Raw genomic sequence first — 11,011 nt, 5'->3', positions numbered from 1 at the left:
GCACTAGCCATTGGGAGTTGCTGGGTGGCCAACATTTTTGAAAATAAGACCACTTATTTAAGTATCTAAATATGGACTTAGGAGCCTAATTTTAGACACCCACTTTTGAAACCCCGGTTTCCAATGGACTAGACAACAGAAAACCCTCAGACAGAGAGATCAGTCAAGGAAGGCACCTATTTTCCCACTCTGTGATGATGGTGGGCATATGCCTTGCGACAATGATGCCTAAGAATCCTTGGAACACAGCTGTCACCAGACAGACCCATCACCTATTATCTCAAGTGGAACATTTCACCATATTGAATTTGGAAATTATAAAACCTGAACAGTCTGTACAAAAATGTTATCAATTGGAAGGAACTTTTTTTAAAATCAAACTAGCTGAACGGTAGTAAAATTATGGATACTATGCAGGATCTTACATAAAACTATTCTGTGGATCAACACATTTTATCACCATAATTCAGTGCAGTATGGAACCCTCCTGGCTGCACTATTATCTTACTACAGTTAAAACAAATTTACCATAGTTTTAACTTAATCTGGAGTTTTATTGTGCAGTTATTTTAATTTTACTCTAATAACTCTACCACAAGCAGTGATTAAAGAGAAGCAAGATAGTGTCTAGATACTACAGTGATGGATACATTAGAAACACCTAAAATAGACCAGATACGAGGCTTATATATTTTCTTCTGATATAGTAGCAACCCTTCAGTGCCAGCTGGGAGAAGGCATTCAGTCAGATAGGAGTTGATTTAGTTGGGGATTGGTCCTGCTTTGAGCAGGGGGTTGGACTAGATGACCTCCTGAGGTCCCTTCCAACCCCGATATTCTATGATTCTATGAGGGAGAAAGGGGTTATTCATCCTGGTTGGCTGGGATAAACATTTAGTGGGGTGCTCCCCTTTCTCACCTTATTATTTCTCTCGGAGTATTTCTAATGCACCTGTTATAATACGTTCGTGGATTTTTAAGGTTAAAGGATTGCAAGTCCAGAAGGGACCATTAGATCTTCTAGTCTTACCCCCATATAACACAGGCCAGTGTATCCAAGCTGGCTAATCGATCTCCCTGCTTTTGTAGGTAAAGAAGTGTACAGATTCAGCCAGGAGGCCAAACTACTTGAGTGAGTTTCCCAATACCATGATTCTACCCACCGACCATAGAGTCCAGGAGGGACTCTTCATTCTCAACCAGCAACAGGCAGTAGGACTATATTAATTAGTAGATGACAGCCTGGGCTGTTGCATGGGTGTTGTTCTCAAAGTCATGTATGTAAAAAAAGCCCCAAATGGCTGAGAACTTACAAACTGGATGGTAACGGACTGCGAATCCCAGACCTGCTTGTAGTCTAAACAAAAGAGCTCTAGGCCTCCTTGTAGCTGTTTCCGTTGCTTCACACTGACTCAACAGGTATTCTAGGCTTCAGAGTGATATCTGGGGTTGTTATGTGTTGGTTTGTATGTGGGTTGTGTTGTGCTGGGGAGCACAGGTGATGAAGGAGGTGTGCGTGCTGCGGTGAGGGTGTGTGTGTGGTTGGGGTAATTGTGTATGCTGGTTCTCTTGTGCAAATGGTTGTGTTGATTTTTATCAGAGGGGTTGTGCTGGGAAATTTGTGCACGTGGCAGTTGGGCCAAGTAATCCCCCATCCGTGCAGTCTCCCTCATACAACCAATGAAATGGTTGCATGCAAATTAGCAGTAAAGAAAGGCTGGTGATTGGTTGAGCTACCTCTGCTATCACAGTGGTCTGGGACTCTTGGCCTGGCACAGATACATGCCTTACTGTAGCTGCAGATCGCCTGGGTGTAATTCATAAAGTCAAAATGGCTGGAAATGTAACATTTGAAAGGTTACAGACCACACATGATTCAGCCAGGCAATATTCTGAACCACCACCTCACCCGTGCTTGTGGCTGCTCCCATCACTTCACACTCACAACGTTTTAGGCTCCAAAGTGACACACAGAGTGACATCCCTGGAATCTTATTTAGATTCCAACTTATTGAGTGGTGATGCTCCTGTGAATTTAGAGTTTACAGCTGCTGCATTGACATCCCTGGAGACTCAATGTCAGAGTTCAAGGCCAGAAGGGATCTCTACATCATCCAGTCTGAACTCCTGTATTTCAGAGGCCACTAACACCATCCAGCCACCTCCAAGCCCAACAATCAGAATTAGACCAAAGTATTACAACCCTCATGAACTTAAAGTATGATGTGCCACAGACAAAGAAGAGGCGGGACCGCCCCTGCAATGGCAGATGATGTACCTATTTATCCAGAGTAGATTCAACATGGACAAAGGCAAGATTGTCCAAGATGTACAAGATTTCCAATACTACCCTGAGTTGGAGGGAGCAGCTATCAGAATTAAAGTGCCTGATGCCCAATCAATCCTTCACCTCTTTGCCAATGCAAACTACTTATACTGATTTTCTACACCACAATCTCTCGGACCTGATCCTTGGTGTATTCTCTCCGGTGACCCCTGTAGACTTTGCCATGCTCTAAAGTTATCTGAAATGGAATTGTTCCTCGGGTTAAGGATACATCCGAGGACAAACATGTTCATTTGGGGTTGAATTTTTTGCACTGTTGCTATTTTATTCAGACATTGCTGGATAAATGTTTTGCAAAGTCCATTTCCACAGTAGGGAAAGCACTTAGGCACATGTCTAGCATCAAGCATGTGGTTACACCCTGTTAACCCCAGTGAGACTTACGCACGTGCTTAAGTGCTGCCCTGAATCAGGGCCAAAGGGAGGAATCTTTGGGACCAGCTTTGAGCCTAGTGAGGTAGAAATCCCATTTGCGATACTTTGGGAAGTGCCAGCACTCAAGGGGGCTTGGTCATTTTATTTTGTGCATGGCCTCCCAGAAACGCAGCAGCAGCAAAAGTCAAATAATGACCTTAAATGGGCTTTGTAATTGAAATCTGCTACACAAAACTCAGCCAGACCAGAAGAGCCTGCGCTGAATGACAATCTGCTGCTTCGCAGCCCATAAACGCAAGGCTGGTGCTGCGTGAGGGCAGCTGCTTTGCAGAAAAGCTGGCACCATCAGTTCAAAGCATTTTATTCTCATTGCATGCTGACACCGTGAGCTACAGCAGTAGCCAAAGAGCGGGTGGACGTTACTGGTAGCCTGTGATTTTCTTAATTCCACCTCCACAGCCTGCAGTAGGGATGTCTGATTCAGCTGGCCGGAAGAACTAACTGCCTGCCTGCAATCCTGAAGGTAAATATTTTAATAGGATGTAACTGCCTCATGGTAGGTCAGTTTCTTAGGCGCATCAACCTTGATTCTGTCCCTTTAACTACCGATGTTAATCTGGTGTTATGAGCCACTCTCTTTGCTGATTTGTACTGTGGCTCTGTAGCCCTCTCACTTACTCCAAGAAAGCATTAGGGGTCTGAGGCCTCATTTTAATCCGTTTGCAAATGACTTTAAAAAATAAAGTCCAGGATCCAAGGTCACTGTGAGAAGACGACTATTTATCAGCGCCCACGCCAGGCCCATTCTCTCAACAGACGTGCATGGTCTGGCTGTTTAACAAATTGAAACGAACGGTTATTTCGGAGAAGCAGTAAATCAAATGTAACTGACATCATTCCTTAGTAAGCAAGTGCTTCTGCACAATTGTATTTCGTTGGCCATATTTATGGGTAACAACACTGCCTCTGTCCTCACATTTTTAATGATTTACTCTGGGAACGCAACACAACATATCCTTTCTCACAACTACCACCTTGCTGCTCTCCACGCCTTCCTTGCGATGGACTGTCCTCAGGGCGGCCAGCTTGTTGCTTGGTCTTTACTGACCTCTAGTGGCAGTAATTGCTAATTTATCCATCTAAAAAGCCTCATTCTGTCATGCAGGACAAAAATGCTGCTGTGAGCAACTTCTCCTGCTCACCAGCTCCTCTTTGATACTGACCACGTCCGGTGGGAGAAGGTAGCTGGAGATGGATTGGACAGGAGATTGAGATGGATACAGCCAGCCCAGCTTTGGTTCAGTGACATGATCTTTTTCTGCCCAACATGACTCGCATAAGTTCACTGACCCATTGCATCCGCGGCTCATCCATGTAACAGCATCCTACCTTGCCCGCAGGACCACACTTTGCTGAGCCGTTCCTACACACATTTATGGAACTGATCTTTGCCAGCATGTAACATGGGCTTTGCTTTTCTTTAGACCCACACAGTAAGCTGCTGACAACACATCCACTTTGCTCGTCTCCTTGCTCCCCACTTTCAATTTTCACACAAGGATGTGCCCTCTGATTTTAAGAAGGATCATGATTTACTATTGTAGCAACTTATGCTCATCGCTGTTAAGGCCTTTGGTTTCGCGGTGAGTCAAAACACTTAATTGGAAATGGCTGAGAGAAGAAAGTAAAGTCTCACCCGTCCATGTTTCTATAACCTTTAGACAAGCATCCTCCCGGTTAGTCAACAGCACTACAGTGTAGTATGAGGAGTGCAACTGGAGAGACCGGACCAGGCTTCAAGAGGGACCTAGGCTGGTCAGAGACCTACATTCAGAAATGTACAGCTGGGGCCCGCTCTCAGCATGTGTTAATAAAGCTGTTTCGTTCCCCTCACTTGCCTCATCACTGATTGCTAAGGAAATGTGCAGTAACACAGAGAAGCAGGACTTGGCTGTAACTGCCCCCTGCCAACAAGACCTAGCACTCCTTGATGCTGAGGTCTGTCTCTTTCACCCCAGTTTTAGTGCGTCTTCCATTTTGAAATTAGGCAGGGATACACTGAAAGATAGTTCAAATCGCCTACTCTGCCACAGGATCTCTGAGATCTCCCCGGGTTCTCCTTGGGCCACCTGCAACCGACTGGTAAAACACAGAAAGAAACCATTAAATCATGGCTGGGGAGGACAGGCTTGATGGCATGTTTATTTGCCAAAAACTAACCACGATATCATCTCCAGAGTATAAATACACTCCACCAAAAAGTAATCACACTGCAATTCCCACAGCTGGATTGGAATGTAACTGATCGGTCAGAGAGCTGCACAGTAAGACCTACAGTGAATAACACAACACAGCCATCCTATAGCAATATCTTGCCAACGTATGGTGGGTTATTTCCCCCCTCCCTCCAAGCATCAGAATGTTCCCTGCAAACTAATTATCATATATGTCTCTGCCCCATACTGCAAGAATGGAAATATGTTCAGAGTAAATCCAGACACCTTCCCCCATGATATGCCTTCTGGGTTTTTTTCTTTCTCATTCTCCACAACAGTAAGCATGGATTACTTCCGAAAGCATGGGTTTGCCACGGTTTTGTACACAGGCAAGTAGATTAGGAGCTAAAGAGGCCGGCATGGGACAAACTCGAGGGAGAACAATTGTTTGCAGTACTAAATCTTATTCATGAAACATTAAGGGCAAAATGTTCTCAAAGGGCAGCACTGCACTCTCTGGCCCCACAGGGAAGCATACAATTGGCCCCATGTACCCACATGGCGCTCTGTACAGAATCAGGGCCAATGCAGGTAGCAAGTGTTTTGTCCTCTCCAGGACACAACAGTCATCTGGGCTCTTAGGACCAAAGCCCTCAATCCATGAATGAAATTTGTAGCGATGGGAATCAGCAGTGCAGACCCAGACGGAGGGAGCTCTGTGGCCTGAGCATTCAATTCAGCCCGCTACCACATGGCACAAATCACTAGACACGTGTTCAACGGGAAGCCACTAAAAGAGTTGGGTGAAAAATGGTGGCATTTTTGCTGTTGAACAAGCATGAGACTTCAGGCCTCCAGAGCACGTCTCCAATTCAGCAAAGCATGTCGCCAGTCCCTCGGCACATGCTTAGGGTTAAGCACGTACATAAGGGCTTTGAGGAACCAGAACTGAACGGTCCTCAAAATTGCCTGATGTAGCTTTGTGCTGTTCAGCAAGGGGTGCTGCTATTGGTAACTTCAGTCACTGTCTAGCTTCATTGGATTTAGTAGTAGTAATATTTATTTGCATCCCAGTAGCATTGGAGAGGGCCAGGATTGGACCCCATTGGGCTAGATGCTGTTTAAACACATAGTAAGAGAGGGTCCTTGCCCCAAAGACACCTTTATGTCTGTCTTGCAGTGGGAGCTTGATCCAATTCCACCAGCTTCCAAGCAGGCCCATGGAGCGCATTAAACTTGCAGCCTCTTTCACAAGCTCAGTAATCTCAGACTTGTCCCCTGCTATAGCCAAGGTAAGCAACAATTTGCTAGACTACACATTCCCCTGCAGTGGCGTAGCAAATATCCCTAAGCAGAGAGCTCTGCTGAGCATAAATGGTTAACTCTTCCCTCCATGTACAATATAGGGACTGGCTCGCTGGGGCCAGTGCAGCACAGGGATGGCTCCTAGTGTTGTGTGGTCACTTTGCTGCGATAACACCTTCATCCTTCTTCCAAACTCTCAGGGCTTGGCTACACATACAGCACTGCTGTTGCATTCTCCTACACCAGTGTAGTTAATCCACCGCCCCGAGAGGCAGCAGCTTTGTCAATGGGAGCAGCAATCCTGTCGACGGAGCGCTGTCTACACCAGGGATTTTTCACACCCCTGAGCGACGTAGTCAGACCGAGGTAAGTTTATAGGGGAGACCTGGCGTTAGAAGACAGAGCTGAGTTTGCTTTTGTTACATGACAGCTGGAAACAAGCCTCTCCCAGCAGCCTGTTGCTTGATTTGGGCAACGGGAAGGGGTGATCACTCAATCGCTTACTAGCTCGGAGACTGACGCTCATTCCTCTCAACTGCAGTGCAGAAATCCCCCTCGCCACCAGCCTAAACATTTCACAAAAATTAAACAAAACTGCCCGTGATTTATGCTTCTCCCAGCATAAGCACTTCAGCCCCGCTCTCATGGTTCACATGCAGTGTTATTAAAGCATCAATTATCTTTAGCCCAAGTGAAGCTGCATTAGCAGAACGGCAGTCTGCTCCCTGTGATAAGGTTTGCTCGGTTCGTTTATCAAACAAAACGGGGGGGCCAGCAGAGAAAAGGATTCTTCACATTTTAACTCAATTAGGAGGACGTTTGCTGTGAGGGTCCAAGACGCTCATGTCCCCACCGTGCACACGTTAAATGAGATTCCACTGGGTGTGATTGGTGGCCCAATTTGTTGGGTTTATTACGTGTGTGTGTGTGAGAGAGAGAGAGAGAGAGAGATTGCTTTATATGGGGAATTAATACTTGTGGAAGGTGTTGGATCAGCAGACGAGACACGTGTGTAATCTATGCATCTAATCACTGCGAGTTCAGGATAGGGACACTGTGGATTTCTTCCCCATGGCCCCAACTAACCACATGCCTCAGGGTGATGGAAAGGAGCAGTCCTAAGCACGAGAGGGCAGACAGTACCGTGTATGTCACTTCAATCTCTGGCCTCAGCAGACACTAGGGGGCATGGATCAGTGTTCACCTCGCACTCCCGGGCCCAGGGAAGCTAATGATCCAACCAGTGGACCAAATTCAGTGATGAATATCCTGGCCATGTGCCACCGGAGGCACCTTGCACATACGCTAAGCAGCAGCAGAGATTGCCAATGAACATGCCAATTACTGCTAATGGTGGGGGAGATTTTTAACGATGTGAATAACAGTCTACTCTGAAGTGGGCTTTCACAGAGGGCAGTGACCACCCAGCCGTCCCACTTAAAGATTCGGGACTGATCCACACTTTCCCCGTCAATCTCAGGCTGGGATCTCCTTCAGCACTTGAGAGAGTTTGCATGTTTCACTGCTGCAAGGATTGCCCCAACAATGGGTCTACAGGAACGCTCCAGAATAGCAAGTTTGGGTTGGGGTTTTTTTAAACAGACCTGAGGCTCCCTTCGTGAATTACACACAAAGTGGACACCTGCCTTATTATTAATCGCAGTGAATCTTCAAGACAAACAGATTCCCGTTCATGAATATTGATGATAACAGTGCTGGAAAAGGCAGGTGCCCATTGAATGGAGGGGTCCCATATTCCCTTTTTATCTGGTTTAGGTTGTAAATTACCTCGGGCAGGAACCTCACCTTCACGCACATTTTGTGACATAGTGGTAAAAACACAGGGATGGCAGAGCTGAAAAAGTTATAAGCCATTGGCAGCTGATGAATTACAATCCAGCTTTCTCCTGGTTTTATTTATAGAGCACTTAGAACATGCTGCTATGCTTGGACGCTGTAGCTGACTGCTTATTTACAAACCCTGATTTCTGAATGTCAAGCATGTACAATCACTAGTCATAAAATCATAGGACTGGAAGGGACCTCGAGAGGTCATCTAGTCCAATCCCCTGCGCTCATGGCAGGACTACGTATTATCAAGAGGTGTGTAATCTATGCCTCTAGTCACTGGGAGTGGTACCACTACATTCGTCGCAGGCTAACTTGTCTCTGGATGGACCAACGTGGGTCCAGCACCAATGTCTGTTTTGGAACAGGGCCACGTCTGCTTTTTCCAGTCTGGAAACTGTTGCTAATCAGAATAGTAGAACCTCACCCCCCTGACCCTCTTCCCAGTGCACCAAATCCTTCCGCAGGCTCGGAAGGTTCGGAATGTGATCAGTGCATGCATTTATTTCCCCCTACCTTCCTCGCCAGTGTATCTAGCAAACAATTCATCCAGCACCATGGCTCTAGCTGGTATTTGCACATTTCTCTCTGTCCGTGGTTCTTAATTAAAAATGATAAATATCTTAAAACCAACCAACAAAAAAACCCAACCAAGCAGATTCACTCCCTCCTGCCCCTCGGTCACTTGGATTTTAACTAGCAAGATAGAAAAATCTCATCCAACTGTGGTGAACTGCTCCCTCCCTTATCTGGAGCCTGGGATGGCTTTGATATTTATTGCCTTTAAATGAATGGGAGTTTAGGAAAATAAACCAAAGGCAGTAAGTACATTGACACACAAACACAACTCCAGGAGGGGGAGTTTGATTGAAGCTGTTTTCATAAAGGTGCCTTTTGTGCTAGAACAGCCTCCCCACCACCCCCCAGCTGATAAAAATCAAATAATAGCAGGAGTGATTTATGCCCCTCTCTGCCTGTACTTCAATCTCGCCTCCAGTTAATACAAAGTATGATTAAAACATCTATAATCTTTAGTCTGCAGGGACCTGTGGAATGGTAGCAGCAGCGGGTGTGCGGCCTGATAAGGCTTGTTCTGTGACGGCAGCCAAAACTTAATATTTATAACTTCTGATTTCCAGATGCCTCCCTTGTGGAGGGAAGGGGAGAGTTTAAAGATAAAAGCCTTGTGAAGGGTTGGAGGAAATCTTCTCAAGGACAAGATGGTCTGTAGGTGGGGAAATGACCTTTTGGTTACCAAAATACCCAGTTTAAGAAAGTAGCTCTAGGCAAGAAAGGCTCTTAAATCCAGGCTTAACTCCAGTGTCAAAATTTAAAAAGCAGATCGTAGCTCTTTGGGGCAGGGACTGTGTTTTTGTTCGGTTTGTACAGCACCTAACACAGTGGCACCACGACTGGGCTCCTCGGCGCTTCTATACTACTACTAACACCACTTATGAATTTTAAGTCGCATTGAAGCTATTTAAGCATGTGCTCAACACTACCCACGTACGCGTTTCCTGAATCAGGCGTGAATACAAGCGATGATGTTCAACCGCAGTGTTTTCAGCTCAGGGCAGTCAGGCCACGGCCAGCACGTGACTCCTCTACAGAAGTCACTTCACCTGTCAGGGCAACAGTGGTGTCGATAAAGGGCCCAAAACTCTCCATCGGTGCAAATATAGAGGGAGGGTTTTCCAGAATTGCGCCCGTTTTCTACAATAATCGAAGGTCCTATTTCCTGAATCTTATTTCTGTTGTTCCAATTCCATGCCATTGTGACTACCAGAGTGGAACCATAAAAGCTTCTGCAAGTTCATTTGGCGTTGGTGACACCTGGCTGTCTCTCAAGAGTAGCAGTAGGCTGAACTGTAAACCACAACCTGTCACCGTCCATTACAGCCACATCCCTGCAGACAATAAATCAAATTCTTTTCGAAGTGCACAATTTGTCAAAACTGACCCCCTCCCAGGAAGTTTTGGTTTCAACTAATTGGCATTTTCCAACAAAAGTTTTGTCGACAAATTCCCAGTCAGCTCCACTATCGCATTGTTGGTTTGAAGAAGTGCTTTGACTTGAGCTAAAATTGTCTGGATCCTTACTCTCAATCATCTTCCACAATGGAGGCTGTAGTTACTTATTCAACTGTCCATCTCAAGCTGGAATGAGCGGGGGGAGGAAGGAAATCTGAATCTTCCATTCCCTTTTGCACTCCCTGGCTATGATCCTGGCTGACAGAAGCTGAGCAGCTACCAGACAGTTCAGAATTCACACTGCCTGTAGCAGCAGCGGCTTTTTCTCATTAATACAAGCTACAAACAAGAGCGGGCACGCAGAGCCGGCGCAGTGCTAGACAATCTCTCCCAGCTCGTTATTCTTCGGTTTATTTATAAATGCAAGTGCTTGTTCAGAAGTCCAGGGCACAAGAGATCCCACACACCGCCCTGGTGTTTGCAGCAGAGCGCTGATGTGATTAACATAGACGGGAAAGTGCCACTGCCCTCAAAAGGGAAAAAAGCAAAATCTGACCTCACCTGGGTTGAAATTCCCCCCCATGCGGAGGGGCCAGCATGTGCCCCATGTGCTGCTTAAATCCCACATAACCCCTTCCAAGATTTCAGCAGTGCCCCTACACTGGGAGGAATATCCCCCTAGCCCTAGGGCATCTACTTGTCCCTAGCAGATCCTTGTGGATTCTGGTCACACATTTCCCTGCACACCCCTCCTCCCATACAGCCCTCTGAATACTGGTGGTGTTAAGCTGATTGGTAAGAAAAACTCTGTTTCCCTTCCCGCGCCCAGGCATTTTCATCTCATGAAATACTGGGTGTTCCTTTGCTAGTAGGAATGGGTATCATCAGCCTGTGGTCACACTAAGGCCTTGTCTATACAAAACAGTTGTAGCAATATAACCTATGTGTA

The sequence above is a fragment of the Trachemys scripta genome, chromosome 15 (assembly GCF_013100865.1).
Source record: "Trachemys scripta elegans isolate TJP31775 chromosome 15, CAS_Tse_1.0, whole genome shotgun sequence".
In the NCBI taxonomy this organism is placed as follows: domain Eukaryota; kingdom Metazoa; phylum Chordata; order Testudines; family Emydidae; genus Trachemys; species Trachemys scripta.
Note: the sequence above shows the minus strand (reverse complement) of the source record.